This window comes from Manis javanica, chromosome 7 (genome assembly GCF_040802235.1).
Source record: "Manis javanica isolate MJ-LG chromosome 7, MJ_LKY, whole genome shotgun sequence".
Lineage (NCBI taxonomy): Eukaryota > Metazoa > Chordata > Mammalia > Pholidota > Manidae > Manis > Manis javanica.
The window spans coordinates 20400793-20417148 of NC_133162.1; the positions used below are offsets into that span (position 1 = coordinate 20400793).

A 16356-nucleotide genomic window follows, 5' to 3' on the forward strand; every position below is an offset into this window, starting at 1 on the left:
CCAGAACAGGAGCCAGATGGAGTCAAGAAGGGAGGAAGACTACCTGGTGCTCAAAAGAAACTGGAAAGTCAGGACCCACTTAGGGCATCCATGGCCCTTTTTAGTATCTTAAGTAAGACCTGCCACTTATATCTGTTTTCTTCAACAGAGCATTCTACCTTAGAAGTCATAAAAGCTTGAAAGAAAATCATAGCTAATGCTTATTATGGTTTTAGGATTGTTTTGAAAGACACATCTAGGTTCTTGGCCTTCTGATGCTGTGACTTTTGTCCAAACATACACACTGATAAAAATTAAACAAGGTTCAGGGTTGAGGCAAGCAGCATTGTTCCACACAATATCCATGTACTTTTCATTCAATGTCTTTCTGCACAGGTGTGGTAGGGTTGGGGTTGCAGTGTTATGCCTAACCTGGAACTTCAGATTTGGAACCAGGCATGTGGAAAATGCATGTGAAACCACTGAAGCAATGCTGTGAAAAACAAGAACATTCCCATCTGAGACAACTCTTCTTCGTGACCAAGTCTTCTCCCTAGAGATGAAGGAACTGAAGCTTCTTGGCAAATACCCACTGCTGTCCAGAAATCACTCAGGATAGAATATCTCTGGGTCTTTTCAGTACTTTGATCAAAGTGTACAGAATAAATATTTGTAATTATTGTTGTACTTTTAGGATTGGAATACCCATGTACAACTGCACCTTTAGAGGTTGCCTGGACAATCCCTAGTGACACTATATTACGAAATCTTAAAACTTCATGCAAAACTCTCTCAGTATAAAGCATTTTGCATTTGTCATCCCAAGAAGTCTTTCTACTGGGTCCCATAATTAGATTTCCTGAATGTGATGATAAAGGGCCATGAAAAGAATTGCCCACTGTAGTACATTGATCGTAGTTTTAGTTCCATCAATGAGGAGTTCACTAGTGAAGAAAATCAGGTTCTCTTTTGAAAAAATAGATGGGTCATTTTTAACTTGATCCATCTCATCTAAATAAGCATCAACAAAACGGTGATGTAACTGAGGCTTTCTGTGGATGGAAGCCTTTTCAATAAGCCTGGAGAGATAAGCATAGACCAAAGCTGTATTTGTCAACAGCTGTTGATGTTTTCTAAGAAGGTAAGGTGCCAGCACATGAAAAGCATTGTACAGGGCTGAGGCAGTGGCAGCTTGTTCCACATGTTCAATCACAAGCTGAAAATCAGTGTCTTCTTCATAAGTGGATTCTTCTCCAAAAATGATCAGATTGCTAATGTTTGAAAGACCATTTGTTATTAATAGTTTAAAGTCAAAAGGTCTACCTTTGTAGGTTTCAAGAGAATCAATGAAAAATTTGGTTTCTTCTAACATTTTGGATTTGAAAAACTTTTGGCCGTATCCCACACTGTGAAAGCTAATCTTCTGTGATCAATCCAATCCCAGCCACATCTGGAATTGAATAGGCCTCCCTATCATCTTCATTGATAAAGGAAGGCATGACCTGTCTGAAAAAATTTCACTTCACTACATCATAGCCATTTAAAACCGCAGTTGTTATACCTCCAAAATTGAAACTAAATATTAACAGCCCTTGGAAACAGTGAGAGACAGTGAATTTAAAAGGGTTTGAGGGGCACCATACCTGTGTTTCTCGTTGTCCCCAAATATTATTAACAGGTTCACTTCAGATCCCAGGGCCATCAAATCACAATTTATAGTCAATAGTTAGGTTTTCTCTCTCATTGGGCTGCAATTCTCTAATAATCAGGCTGTGTCTGCCTTCTTCGCCTCTTCATCCCCAGTCCCTGCAAGACCCTGGCTTGTTGCATATCAAAAATATCTTAAGTGAGGACATTGTAATGAAAGAAACAAAAGGATACTTCTGGAACCCAAAGACAAGTCACAGAGCTGGGCCTCAGGAGGGACTCGGACCAAGACTGGAAGAGTTCAGGAACTATGGATGAGTCTCTCCTCTCCTTCTTTCTTTAAGCTCATTTTTGCAGAAGCAGTCTGGGGAGATCTGGTTTCAGCTGTACTGAACTTATCAGGGATGAGTGACAGTTCACCATTACATAAGAAGAATTGAACCAGATCTTTTAAATTCATCTAGGTAACCGTCTCTTACAAGCACCAGACTAACCTATGTGCACATACACAGTCCATTTTCATCGTTTCATATCAATTCAATTCTGTGTGACAAAACTGCCAGTGTAAAGTTAATATTTCAAGTATTAAAATCCAATTTGAAGTTAATATTCTTAAAAGCAATGTCCTTTTTGGCTGTTTAAAATATATTTTAGAAAAATCAAAGTAGCTTCCAAAAAAGTCTCTTTATATACAGAAAGAGACTTTTGCTAAAGTGAAAGAGAACAGAGGGAAGGGGGAGGAGTTAAATATGGGACGTTTTATTCCCATTCCATTTCACAAGTTTTTACTGAATTTCCAATATATGTGGGGAAGTACTGTGCAGAACAGTTTGTGGGATACAAAGAGATAAATGACATAGAGCTCCCACTCTAGGATCTCACAATATAATGGATAAAAGATACAAGAACCTAGGTAGTCCTAATTCACGGCAGGCTGCAAAACATGCTTGGATGCAGGGAAGAGGGTCTGAATAACCCTACAAAGAGAGTCTTGCTCCTGAGGGAAGGAGAGAGATTTCACACCAGACATGGAAGAACACAGAATTGAAGATTATGTTGAAATCTAAATAGGTTTTTGTTTTCCTCATAGCAAGTCTAGTAAAAGCCCCAAGTGATAAGTTGTTCAGTTGTCACATACCAAATAACCATTTTTACTAAATGCTTACCTGAAGTTTTATTATATGCTCATTTGTAAAAGCAAGCATGATGTTTCATCAATTTTCTTAAAGCATTCACAAATCACAAATGTGACTACAACATGAAATTGAGTTTTTAAACATATATGCCTGAATTTATGCACTTATAACTTATTTTCATCTGTAAAATGGGAATTAATACTTGCTATAGAGATCTCATACTATGTAAAGCCCTTGAATTTAAGTCTATTAGAAAAAAAGCAGACTCTTAGTGAAATGTACTTGCAAATTCTCTTTTTATAGAATGCTCCATTCCTAGGGCCTAATGGCAGTTTAATTGTTTTTAAGTTTCATTAACAAAACAAAGCATATTTATTTGTGTCGCTTTCCTTTATGCTGTTGCCTAGCAGTCTCTAAATTATTCCATCCTCACCATAGGACCATCCCTATCAACCATCTTCTAACTTCTTTGAATGCAGCTTTCCTGCTTTCCAAACTTTATCAAAAATCTCCTTTTCAATATATAATTCCCAGTTTTTTGCTTGTAGGGCTGGCCCTATCTTCAGAGTCGAACAAAATATTTCTCTGCAACTAAGTCCAAAGTTAAGAAGAATTTAGCATCTATCACATGTCTAATCCAATATTACTAAACCCCATGCACAAAATGTTTAACACATTCTAAATTGAGAAACATCTGTATTAAGAAAATACAAGCACTTTAAATGTGTCTGCTATGGCTGAGACATCATTGTTAAGAACGGCATACGCACACACCAGTTAGAGAATGCAGGGGCTGAGTGTGAGGCCCTTAGAGGAACAAGAAGAATCACTTTGGATTTTATTTTCAGTAGTAGTAAATAAATCAATAGATGTCAGCCCAACATTTTTGAAAAACTAGAGGCCCACGTTGGCTCGGGCTCCAGCTGTCCCTTTGGGGCAGCCCCTGAGGGGAGCACCTAGGCCCATACCTGTTCTAACTCCAGTGTTCCCCCTAGGGTGGCATTGGCATGGTGCACCCTGGGAGACTCTACCTGCTCAAGCACCACCCAGCCAGCCAAAGCTGCCAGGTACATGATGTTAATACAGGTGATGTTCCTACAATAAAACCACTCCTGTTCAGGAATGGGAGAGGTAGCTCTTCTGCCTAATTCATGAATATCAAATGAAATGAGACAGAGGAAAATGCTCCAAACAAAAGAACAAGACAAAACCCAGAAAAAAACAATTTATAAGTAATTTACTTATAAAGAGTTCAAAGTAATGGTCATAAAGATACACACTGAACTCAGGAGAATGGAAGAACACAGTGAAAACTTCATCAGAGTTAGAAAACATAAGGCAGTCCAAACAGAAGTCACAGACCTTAAGAATAGAATAAATGAACAGAAAAGTACACTAGAAAGGATCAACAAATTAGATGATACGGAAGAATGATCAGTGGTCTGGAAGACAGAACAGTGGAAATCTCCCAATCAGAACATCACAAAGAAAAAAAGTAAAAAGGAGAATAGTTTAAGGAACCTGTAGGACAATATCAAGCATACTAACATTTGCATTGTAGCAGTCCCAGAAAGAGGAGAGAAGGAATGGGGCAGAAAACATATTTGAAGAAACAGTGACTGAAAACTTCCCTAACCTAGGGAAGGAAAAAGACATCCAGGTCCAGAAAGCACAGAAAACTCCCAAGATGAACCCAAAAAGATCAACATCAAGACATGTTATAAAATGGCAAAAATTAAAATAAGAGAAAATCTTAAAGGCAGCAAGAGAAAAACAGTCACATACAAAGGAAACCCCATAAGACCTTCAGCTAATTTTTCAGCAAAAACTATGCAGGCCAGAAAGGAATGGAAGGATATATTTAAAGTTCTGAAAGGGAAAATTTTACAACCAAGACTATTCTACTGGCAAAGTTATAATTTAGAATTGAATGAGAGAGAAATAGTTTTACAGAAAATCGAATGTTAAAGGAGTTCATTACCACCAAACAACCTTACAAGAAATGTTAAAGGGCTTTCTTTAAGTGAAAAAGGGCCATAACTACAAATAAAAATTATATATATATGAAAGGAAAATCTCCCTGATAAAGGCAAATATATATTAAAGTCAGTAAATCAACCACTTAAACATTTAGTAAGAAGGTTAAAAGACAGAAGCATTAAAATCAATTATCAGTACAATAAGTAATTCAGGTATACCAAAATAAATAAGATGTCAAAAATAAAACACCATGGGGAGGAATAAGATGTAGTGGTTTTAGAATGTTAGAAACTTGGGCAGTACATGTGATAAACTCAGTTTTATAGGTAAGAAAGTGCTAATAACAAAACATTATCTCATCAACACTGCCTGTCTGAGGAATAATTCCACAGCAGAACTGGGAATTAATCTGAAGGGGAACATAGATCTTTTTCCTTAAAACTGGCTATTCATATATTTTCTAGCACTGCATGTTATATTAAAAGATGTTTAAACAAGACCCCAAAAAACTTTTATTAGATGTAACATTATTGATCAACAGATCAGTGGTTATCCAGGGCTTCTAATTACATGAATAAAATCATCCTTGATCACAAGAAATGATTGATGAATATATCTTTATTTTTGGCTATAACAAAAATAATGAAGAAAGAGAACTTCACATATCTCTGTTTCTCAAACCACTAAAACATTGTGCTTAAAAATAATTAAGAGCAGGTGGAAAAGTACTTCCAGAATGGGGTAGTAAGAACATGGAAAATTTTCTCCCTCATAAAAGCAATAAGAACACTGGATTATAAAAATAAACTTTTCTGGAACTCTGAAAATGAATTAAAAGCTTTCAGCAAGGAAAGAAACATTTATTAAGAAAAAAATGACTGAGTTGCATTTTCAACCAAAAAAAATGTGATACATATGAAGTAATAGGAAACATGTAAAATAACATTCCTTAGTTTTCATAGGGATAAAATGTCAATAAAAACCATCCCTGAGAATGCTCATGTTTTGGAGTTACTAACGAAAACTAAACCAACTATCCAAAGAATTGAATGAAGACATGTTTAAAGAACTAAAGGAATGATGAAAATGCTGACTCACCACATAGAGAATACCAAATAAAGAGATGAATATGATAAAAAAAATCAACTAGATCATGGAATTTAAAAGCCAATAAATAATATTTAAGTAAATAGTACATCAAATTTGAGATGGTAGATTAAAAAAATAGCTAAGTTGAAGATAAATTGAGATTATCCAATTTGAGAAATATTAAAAAAATAATGAAGAAAAATGAACAGACTTAGAAACCTGTATGACACCAAACATCCCAACTTTCATAATGAGAGCATTAGGAGAAAAGAGAGAAAGGAAACAAAGAGTATTTGAAGAAATAATTGTTGAAAACTTTCCAAATTTGAGGAAAAACAATCTCCAAGACCAAGAAGCTCAACAAACTTCAGTAAGATAAACACAATGTATCAACAGAGATATCATAATCAAACTGTTGAAAGAAAAAAGGAAAACACCAAGAATCTCAACAGCAACAAAAAATACAATTCATTATGTACTAGGGATTCCCAATGAGAACCTTATTAAAAATGATGAAGGTGAAAAGGCAGTGTGATGAAATATTCAAAGGGTTATAAGAAAATGATGACCTAGTATTCCAGACTAGATTGTTTTAAGAACTTCAATTTCTGGAACAAACATTAATTTAAAAAATGAATAAACATAGTAAGGAAAAATATCAAATGACTTGAAATGGCACACAAGAAATATGTGCTTAACATAAACAAGGCAATAAAAAGGAGTGAGGACCAAAAAGATATGAAATGGATAGAGAACAAAAAGCAAAATAGCAGAAAACTCCATTCATATCAATAACATTAAATATGAATGGAATAAACAATCCAATCAAAAGGCAGAGATTGTCAGATGTGATTTTTTTCTAATTCCAAAAATATGCTGTGTAAAAGGGACACACTTTAGATTCAAAGACAAAAATGTTTGAACATTGAAGGATGGAAAATAAGATAAAAAATGTAATAGCAACTTTAAGGGACTGGAACAATTATATTAATGTCAGACAAAGTACACTTTATGAAAAAATATGTCTAGAGACAAGAAATACATTTTATAATGATAAAAGGAGTCAATAAGAAAGGCAGTAATTATAGACATATGCCTAACAGATATATACCTAAAACTTACTGACTTTAAGTGAGAAATAAAAATTTAGCAAGAGTTTGAGATAATACCTACCTTCCATAATTCACAAAATATCTAGTTAGAAGATCAACAAATAGAGGACTTAACACTATAAACCAGTAAGACCTAACAGATATCAATAGAAAAATTCACCCAATTGCAACAAGAATAACTATTCTTCTCAATGGCATAAAACATTATCTAGAATAGACAATAGCTGGCCATAAAACAAAACTTGATAAAGGTAAAAATGTTGAATTCATAAAATATATATTTTCTTACCACGATGGAATTAAGTTAGAAATAAATAACAAAGTTTGGAACATCCACAAATATATGATATTTAAACAACATACTCCTATGTACCTGATGGGTCAAAGAAGAAATCAAAGGAAAATTACAAACATACTTCAATATGAGTCAAAATGAAGACACAACATACCAAAACTTTTGAAATGCTGTGACATCAGTGCTTAGGGGGAAGCTGATCACTATAATTGCCTGTATTTAAAAAAAAAAAATACAGTTTTAGAGACAACTTAACCTTCCACCTTAAAAAATTTGGAAGAGGAAATCAAACTCACAGAAAGTAGAAGGAAGGATATAATTATGACTTGAACAAAAAATGAAATACCAACTTCCTCTCCCTTTTCAGTGTCTGAAGCCTTCCAAGTGATTCTAGTGTGTATCTAGCATAAAAAAACAATTAGCTACACAAGTGCCTTGTGAATAAGGCCAACACTATCCATTCAAAGGCTGAGAAAAAGAAAAAAAAAACCCAAAGAAAAGTTAGGCTAGTCAAGGGATGGAAAAAGATATTTCATGCAAACAATCGGGAGAAAAAAGCAGGTGTTGTAATACTAGTATCAGACAAAATAGACTTCAAAACAAAGAAAATAACAAGAGATAAAGAAGGACATTACATAATGATAAAGGGCTCAGTCCAATAAGAGGATATAACCATTCTAAATATATATGCACCCAACATACGAGCACCAGCATATGTGAAACAAATACTAACAGAACTAAAGGAGGAAATACACGGCAAAGCATTCATTTTAGGAGACTTCAACACACCATTCACTCCAAAGGACAGATCCACCAGACAGAAAATAAGTAAGGACACAGAGGCACTGAACAACACACTAGAACAGATGGACCTAATAGACATCTATAGAACTCTACACCTTAGAGCAACAGGATATACATTCTTCTCAAGTGCACATGGAACATTCTCCAGAATAGACCACATACTAGGCCGCAAAAAGAGCCTCAGTAAATTCCAAAAGATTGAAATCCTACCAACCAACTTTTCAGACCACAAAGTTATAAAACTAGAAACAAATTGCACCAAGAAAGCAAAAAGGCTCACAAACACATGGAGGTTTAACAAAATGCTTCTAAATAGTCAATGAATCAATGACCAAATTAAAATGGACATCCAGCAATATGTGGAAATAAATGACAACAACAACACAGAGCCCCAACTTCTGTGGGATGCAGCAAAAGCAGTCTTAAGAGGAAAGTAGATAGCAATCCAGGCATATTTAAAGAAGGAAGAACAAACCCAAATGAATAGTCTAACATCACAGTTATCAAAATTGGAAAAAGAAGAACAAATGAGGCCTAATGTCAGCAGATGGAGGGACATAATAAAGATCAGAGAAGAAATAAACAAAATTGAGAAGAATAAAACAATAGAAAAAATCAATGAAACCAAGAACTGGTTCTTTGAGAAAATGAACAAAATAGATAAGCCTCTAGCCAGACTTATTAAGAGAAAAAGAGAATCAACACACATCAACAGAATCAGAAATGAGAAAGGAAACATAATGACAGACCACACAGAAATACAAAGAATTAGAAGAGAGTACTATGAAAACCTATATGTTAACAAGCTGGGAAACCTAGAAGAAATGGACAACTTCCTAGAAAAATACAACCTTTCAAGACTGACCAAGGAAGAAACACAAAATCTAAACAAATGAATTACCAGCAAAGAAACTGAAGTGGTAATCTAAAACTACCCAAGAAAAAAACCCCTGGGCCAGATGGATTTACCTCGGAATTTTATCAGACATACAGAGAAGATATAATACCCATTCTCCTTAAAGTTTTCCAAAAAATAGAAGAGGAGGGAATACTCCCAAACTCATTCTATGAAGCCAACATCACCCTAATACCAAAACCAGGCAAAGACCCCACCAAAAAAAAAAATTACAGACCAATATCCCCGATGAATGTAGATGCAAAAATACTCAACAAAATATTAGCAAACCTAATTCAAAAATACATCAAGAGGATCATACACCATGACCAAGTGGGATTCATCCCAGTGATGCAAGGATGGTACAACATTCGAAAATCCATCAACATCATCCACCACATCAACAAAAAGAAGGACAAAAACCACATGATCATCTCCATAGATGCTGAAAAAGCATTTGACAAAATTCAACATCCATTCATGATAAAAACGCTCAGCAAAATGTGAATAGAGGGCAAGTACCTCAACATAATAAAGGCCATATACGATAAACCCACAGCCAACATCATACTTAACAGAGAGAAGCTGAAAGCTTTTCATCTGAGATCGGGAACAAGACAGGGATGCCCACTCTCCCCACTGTTATTTAACATAGCACTGGAGGCCCCAGCCATGACAATCAGACAAAACAAAGAAATACAAGGAATCCAGATTGGTAAAGAAGAAGTTAAACTGTCACTATTTGCAGATGACATGATATTGTACATAAAAAACCCTAAAGACTCCACTCCAAAACTACTAGAACTGATATCAGAATACAGCAAAGTTGCAGGATACAAAATTAACACACAGAAATCTGTGGCTTTTCCAATTAAAATCCTAACAATGAGCCAATAGAAAGAGAAATCAGGAAAACAATTCCATTCACCATTGCATCAAAAAGAATAAAATACCTAGGAATAAACCTAACCAAAGAAGTGAAAGACCTATACCCTGAAAATTATAAGACACTCTTAAGAGAAGTTAAAGAGGACACTAACAAATGGAAACTCATCCCATGCTCTTGGCTAGGAAGAATTAATATCATTAAAATGGCCATCCTGCCCAAAGCAATATACAGATTTGATGCAATCCCTATCAAATTATCAACAACTTTCTTCAATGAACTGGAACAAATAGTTCAAAAATTCTTATGGAAACACCAAAGACCCCGAATAGCCAAAGCAATCCTGAGTAAGAAGAATAAAGTGATGGGGATCTCACTCCTCAACTTCAAGCTCTACTACAAAGCCATAGTAATCAAGACAATTTGGTACTGGCACAAGAACAGACCCACAGACCAGTGGAACAGATTAGAGACTCCAGACATTAACCCAAACATATATGGTCAATTAATATTTGATAAAGGAGCCATGGACATACAATGGGGAAATGACAGTCTCTTCAACAGATGGTGCTGGCAGAACTGGACAGCTACATGTAAGAGAATGAAACTGGATCACTGTCTAACCCCATACACAAAAGTAAATTCAGAATGGATCAAAGACCTGAATTTAAGTCATGAATCCATAAAACTCTTAGAAAAACACATAGGCAAAAATCTCTTTGATGTGAACATTAGCAACTTCTTCATGAATATATCTCCCTGGGCAAGAAAAACAAAAGCAAAAATGAACAAGTGGGACTATATCAAGCTGAAAAGTTTCTGTACAGCAAAGGACACCATCAATAGAACAAAAAGGTACCCTACAGTTTGGGAGAATATATTCATAAATGACAGATCCCATAAAGGCTTGACATCCAAAATATATAAAGAGCTCATGCTCCTCAACAAACAAAAAGCAAATAATCCAATTAAAAAATGGGCAGAGGAGCTGAACAGACAGTTCTCCAAAGAAGAAATTCAGATGGCCAACAGACACATGAAAAGGTGCTCCACATCGCTAGTTATCAGAGAAATGCAAATTAAAACCACAATGAGATATCACCTCAAACCAGTAAGGATGGCTACCATCCAAAAGACAAACAACAACAAATATTGGTGAGGTTGTGGAGAAAGGGGAACCCTCCTACACTGCTGGTGGGAATGTAAATTAGTTCAACCATTTTGGAAAGCAATATGAAGGTTTCTCAAAATGCTCAAAATAGACTTACCATTTGACCCAGGAATTTCACTTCTAGGAATTTACCCTAAGGATGCAGCACTCCAGTTTGAAAAAGACAGATGCACCCCTATGTTTATCGCAGCACTATCTACAATAGCCAAGAAATGGAAGCAACCTAAGTGTCCATCAGTAGATGAATGAATATAGAAGATGTGGTACATATACACAATGTAATATTATTCAGCCACAAGAAGAAAACAAATCCTACCATTTGCAACAACATGGATGGAGCTAGAGTGTATTATGCTCAGTGAAATAAGCCAAGTGGAAAAAGAGAAATACCAAATGATTTCACTCATCTGTGGAGTATAAGAACAAAAGAAAAACTGAAGGAACAAAACAGCAGCAGAATCATAGAACCCAAGAATGGACTAACAGTTACCAAAGTGAAAGAGACTGGGGAGAATGGGAGGGTAGGTAGGGATAAGGGCAGGGAAGAAGAAAGGGTGTATTATGATTAGCATGTATAATGTGGGGTGTGGGAGAAAGGGGAGGGCTTTGCAACACAGAGAAGACAAGTAGTGATTCTACAACATCTCACTATGCTGATGGACAGTGACTGTAATGGGGTTTGTTGTGGGACTTGGGGTAGGGGAGAGCCTAGTAAACACAATGTTCTTCAAAAAAATAAAAATAAATTTTAAAAAAAGGTAGTTCTGTTTTTATATTTTTGAGAACCCTCCATATTGCTTTCCACAATGGTTGAGCTAATTTACATTCCCACCAACAGTGCAGGAGGCTTCCCCTTTCTCTGCATCCTCACCAGCATTTGTTGTTTCTTATCTTTTTGATGTTGGCCATCCTAACTGTTGTGAGGTGATTATCTCATTGTGGTTTTAATTTTCATTTCCCTGAAATGGAGCAACTTTTCATGTGCCTGTTGGCCATCTGAATTTCTTCTTTGGAGAAGGGTCTGATCAGATCCTCTGCCCACTTTTTAATTGGGTTATTTGCTTTTTGGGTGTTGAGGTTTGTGAGCTCTTTATATATATTGGATGTTAACCCCTTATAGGATAAGTTGTTTATGAATTTATTCTCCCATACTGTAGGATGCCTTTTTGTTCTACTGATGGTATCCTTTGCTGTACAGAAGCTTTTTAGTTTGATGTATTCCATTTGTTCATTTTTGCTTTTGTTTCCTTGCCTGAGGAGATGGGTTCAAGAAAAAATTGCTCATGTTTACATTCAAGAGATTTTTGCCTATGTTTTCTTCTAAGAGTTTTATGGTTTCATGACTTACATTCAGGCCTTTGATCCATGTTGAGTTTACTTCTGTGTATGGAGTTAGGCAATAATCCAGTTTCATTCTCTTACACATAGCTGTCCAGTTTTGTCAACACCAGTTGTTGAAAAGGCTGTCATTTCCCCATTGCATATCCATGGCTTCTTTATCATATATTAATTGACCATGTGTGTTTGGGTTTATATCTGGGTTTTCTATTCTGTTCCATTGATCTATGGGTCTGTTCTTGTGCCAGTACCAAATTGTTTTGATTACTGTGACTTTATAGTAGAGCTTGAAGTCAGGGAACATAATCCCCCCAGCTTTATTCTTCTGTCTCAGAATTGCTTGGGCTATTTGGGGTCTTTTGTGGTTCCATATGAAGTTTATAACCATTTATTCTAGTTTGCTGAAAAATTTTGGTACTTTCATAGGGATTGTATTGAATCTATAGATTGCTTTAGGTAGGATGGCCATTTTGACAATGTTAATTCTTTCTATCCATGAGCACAGGATCTATTTCCATTTATTTCTGTCTTCTTTAATTTCTCTCATGAGTGTCATGTAGTGTTCAGGGTATAGGTCTTTCGCCTCCTTGCTTAGGTTTATTCCTAGGCATTTTATTCTTTTAGATGCAATTGTAAATGAAATTCATTTTCTGATTTTCCTTTCTGCTAGTTTATCATTACTATACAGGAATGCAACAGATATTTGTGTATTAATTTTGTATCCTGCCACTTTGCTGAATTCAGTTATTAGTTCTAGTAGTTTTGGGGTGGATTCTTTTTCATGTTCTTATGAGCAATAATATATTTTTAATATCAACTAGTCCATTTTTTTCTGAAGGAAAACACATTCCCAGCTTCATGACTACGTACACTGGGACATTAATCTTGGGTCTATTGGCTGGTCTCATCTGCAAAAGCAGAAGAGAACATCAGAGCAAAATAAAGGACCAAGAAAAAAAATTTTTTTATAGCACCCAGACACATGTCTACATCTTTCAGGAATGGGGACTATTGCAGAGCCTCATATCATAGGTAATAAAGATATTTTTTTACTTTGGAATGCAGTTTCAGCTTCAACTCATACTTAACCAGCAACTTAAGCAGCTCTGACAGGTAGCTTAACAGAATTGAAGAACTCCTCTGCACTTGCTCTTAGGTAAGAGGATAATAAGGAACTTTCCAGATCTATACAGCCATTTGCTTGTCTCTTTCTTCTTTCCCCTGAATATGCTTTGACCTCTTTACCAATGGATGTCTAGAGAGAGAGAAAATGTTTCTAGAGGGATCTCCAGTGGGAGGCATTCACACCTATTAAAACGAGTGGAACCAAGCACATGGTAGATACTTAAAACACTTAGGATATTAAAATTATAGAATATTTGAGGGTGAAGTTATGGCACAAATGATATGTCAACTGGTTTTGCTGATAAAGAAATTGTAAAGCAACAGATGAAGGAAGTAACTCAAAAACTCCAACTATTGTTCATTTAACTTAGTTTATGGAAGAGGACAGGCTCTTCCCTACTTTTTTAGTACATATTGAGGATTCTGACCCTGAGGAACATCCTACACTTAACTTTTTGGCAAAAAAAAAAAAAAGAAAGAAAACAACCAAACCAACCAACCAAACTCTCCAATTAAAATTGAAACATAAAAATGAACTCATATATTAGACTTTTGTCAGCCCCCACAGTCTGACTTCAGTAGTGCCCATTCACTGTTCTTTGTTTAGGACTAGAGAAGAAAGATGCGCTAGCAGAGAGGATTATGGGGGACGAAAAATCCTCAACACCCAACATTAATATGTTTGAGGAAGGAGGTTCAAGGAACTTATCTCAGTCATGTTAGTCACAGATACAGAGACTTGCCACTTAAAAAAGGAAGCAATAAATACATTCTTACAAGAATTAGCAGCCAGGGAGCTAGAAGATGCATACAGTTCAGGTTATACAAGTTGTTTGTGTATTAGATAAAGATGTGAAATTAGCATGTGCTCAAATGAAATACGAGGATGTTGATCTAACACAGAATATCCTGCCATATATATAGGAAATACATTCTTTTTTTGATATAAATCAAGAAAATAGTAAAATACTCTCAAATAAGAACACTTATCAACATGTGTCAGAGTTTGGACCATCCCTCTGCTTTCTTCCTCCCCAATCCAATCACCTTCTTGTGTGGTACTTGTGGGTCTAAAAATATTAGGCTGGATAGTAGGACATATCACTGCATCTTTTCATGTCTGCGATCTTTGAGACAGATTAATTAAATGGAGGGAAGGCTTATTCAACCTAGTTTCAGTCAACACGAATTTTACTTGGTAAAGAAGCAAATACTGAAGTGGCAGGAAGGGCTGACTTCAAACTAATAGTAATAGGAAGTTTGGTTATGGTGAGTGCCTAGCTTAGTAGTGATTTATATGCATGACATTTGACATTCTTCTCATGAAAATCTAGGGGAGGGAATTATTATCTCCCTTTGACACTGGAACTGAAGTTTACAATGGTGAAATCACTTGACCAAGTTTTCTCAGCTAGATGTGAGCCTAGATGTCAGTCTTCCTGACTTCAAGCCTGTGCTCTCCCCGTACAGTGTGGGACCTAAGATTTACTGACTTACCCACTCAAGTCAGTTAGTGACACACCGCAACAAGGCAGTTGAACTTTGATTAAAAGGAGTAGGAAATTTGCCTGCCCCCCTTCTTTTTGCAGTACCCTAATGCGTATATCATGAAGAGGAATTCTTCAATCACACTGTATAATCATGTATTTTCCAAATTTTAGGCAGTATTATAGGACTGATTTCATAACTATTAGCACATCCATTTACCACCTCCAAAGGCTTAAAATATCTCCATTTTATAGTTTAGTGATGTTTTATATATGAAATCATGAGTTTAATGTTCTATTTATGCTTTATTTTTTTCTTATTCTAGATTCATGTATTTATATGAAAATATATCTGCATCAATCAATGTACCAGTGAACTATCACCACACTGGGAAAACATCAGTCTTGTCCCCATTTTATATCATATCCTTAAGGTCTAGCATCATGCTCCCAATACATGGATATTATAAGATGAGTTGATCAACCTTGTGGGTCAATGCAAGTTCTGCCACTCACCCTTGCTTATACCTTGATTCTTTCCAGTCAGGCCAATTTCCATCCAATGACTTTATATTCAGACTTTTTCTCTCTGCCTCACCTGTACGGGCTAATGACTCTGTTAAGCAGTTTGCCTGATTTTATAGTTTCTACTCTGTACCTTGACTCTGAGCTCTAGCCACCTCATTTTATTCCTAGACCTTGCTTATCCTGGTGTTGAAAATAAGAGGGAATCAGACACAAATAACTCAAAGAACACCACCAACTATGAAAGCCAGTGAGGCGCTCACACCTGGCTGACAGCCCCAGATAGTGTTTAGGAATCAGACTTGGTGTGTCAAAGTCATTTCTGGAAAGATACTTAAGTCATCTAAGGATCAAATTTATCATGTGAAAAGATAAAGATATCAGGACATACTTGGTGGCATTGATATGAGAAATAATTCGGGAAATCTTATGTTGTACTATGAATAATATAGTACTAGTCATAATAAATAATAAAATTACATGTGGTTATTAAAATGTATTACTTTATTATTACTCTTATTACCAGAACAGAGTGATTCAGCCAGTCCCAAACCCTCTTTATCTTAGCTTATTCTGGAATATTTATAAAGGTGTTCCTGCTGGCTTGCTCTGTCCTGCCCTGTGATCTGATCAGGTATCTATGTCTGTTGCTTGTGGATGGAGACAGGTAGGTATTTCTACTTTTATTTTAATAGAAAAGTAAGGTCATGAGATCTGAATGAACATCTTAAAAGCAATGAAAAAATAAGACAGTTTTTTGGAATTTTTTCACCTACGCTGAGCTTTGCTAACAGAGACTCAGGAACTGAGCCTCATAAGTCAGTCAGCTGTATGTAGCTGAAAAGACATCACAATGTAAAATAGAGACAGAGATCCTACTGACAGAT

At 35.8% G+C, this 16356-nt stretch overlaps 1 pseudogene; it reads right to left on the reverse strand.

Annotated features, from left to right (window-relative positions):
* Nucleotides 1–356: 356 nt before the first annotated feature.
* LOC108393517 (vitamin D 25-hydroxylase-like) overlaps nucleotides 357–16356 on the reverse strand; it is a 66759-nt pseudogene continuing 50759 nt past the window's right edge.